Source organism: Cicer arietinum, chromosome 3 (genome assembly GCF_000331145.2).
Source record: "Cicer arietinum cultivar CDC Frontier isolate Library 1 chromosome 3, Cicar.CDCFrontier_v2.0, whole genome shotgun sequence".
Taxonomy (NCBI): Eukaryota; Viridiplantae; Streptophyta; class Magnoliopsida; order Fabales; family Fabaceae; genus Cicer; species Cicer arietinum.
This window is the reverse complement of record NC_021162.2, coordinates 14,936,517-14,937,887: the sequence shown is the minus strand read 5'-3', so window position 1 is coordinate 14,937,887 and position 1,371 is coordinate 14,936,517.

Sequence of the window (1,371 nt, the reverse complement as noted above, 5' to 3'; positions counted from 1 at the left end):
ACAAAACGAAGATAATAATAACGTTTAATAAAATAGATTGTCAATTAAAGTAATATTTACAAATTTATTTGACAACTCAATTTTGTTATATGTTATTATAATTTTCGTTATTAAATACAACTACATAACGAAGATAATAATAATATTTAATAAAATAGAGTTGTGTATTTGTTATATGTAATTATTAGTTTATTTGACAATTCTATTTTATTATATGTTATTATTATTTTAGTTACAAAGATAATAATAACATATAATAAAATAGAGTTGTCAAATAAAGTAATAATAACTTAATTATTATAGAACTCTATTTTATTAAATGTTATTATTATCTTCGTTTTGTAGATATACTTAATAACCAAAATAATAATAACATATAATAAAATAGAGTTGTCAAATAAAGTAATAATAACTTAATTATTATAGAACTCTATTTTATTAAATGTTATTATTATTTTCGTTTTGTAGTTGTTATTATTAACGAAAAAAATAATAGCATATAACACAATTGAGCTATCAAATAAATATGTAATTATTACTTTATTTGTCAACTTTATTTTTTATACGTTATTATGTTTTTCGTTATATAGTAGTACTTTAAAACGAAGATAATAATTATATATAATAATATAGAGTTGTTAAATAAAGTAATATTTACTTATTTATTACACAAATCTATTTTGTTAAATGTTATTATTATCTTCGTTTTTTAGTTGTACTTAATGAAGAAAACAATAATAACATATAACAAAATTGATTTGTCAAATAAATTTGTAAATATTACTTTATGTAATTTTTACTTTATTTGACAACTCTGTTTTATTATATGTTATTATTATCTTTGTTATGTAATAAAACTATAAAACGAAGATAATAATAACATATAATAAAACATTATTTTCAAATAAAGTAATAATTACATCTTTATTTGACCATATTTTTGTGGCAGATGAATGATAGTGTTTGAAATCTGATGCGAAACCCGAAACACAATTATGGGTCTCTAGGTCTTCAATTTCGTCTAGAGTTTTCGGGCAATTTTCGTACCACACGAGAAAAATGGACCGAAATCAATATTTTCAGACAAATCGATGGCAAGTGTTTGAAATCTGACACAGAAACCGAAACACAATTATAAAGTTAGGAGAAGAATGCTATAAGGTTCTCCCAGTCCTAGATATCATCTTGACTTTTCGGGTGATTTTCGTACCACTAAACAAAAGCGAAATGAAATGCTTATTTTTGGACTAGATGATAACTAGAGTTTAAAATCTGACGTGAAACCCGAAACACAATTAAAATTTAGGTGAATGGGTGCTATAAGGGTCTTGCGGTCCTTGATTTCAAGTGGACTTTTCGGGCGATTTCGTA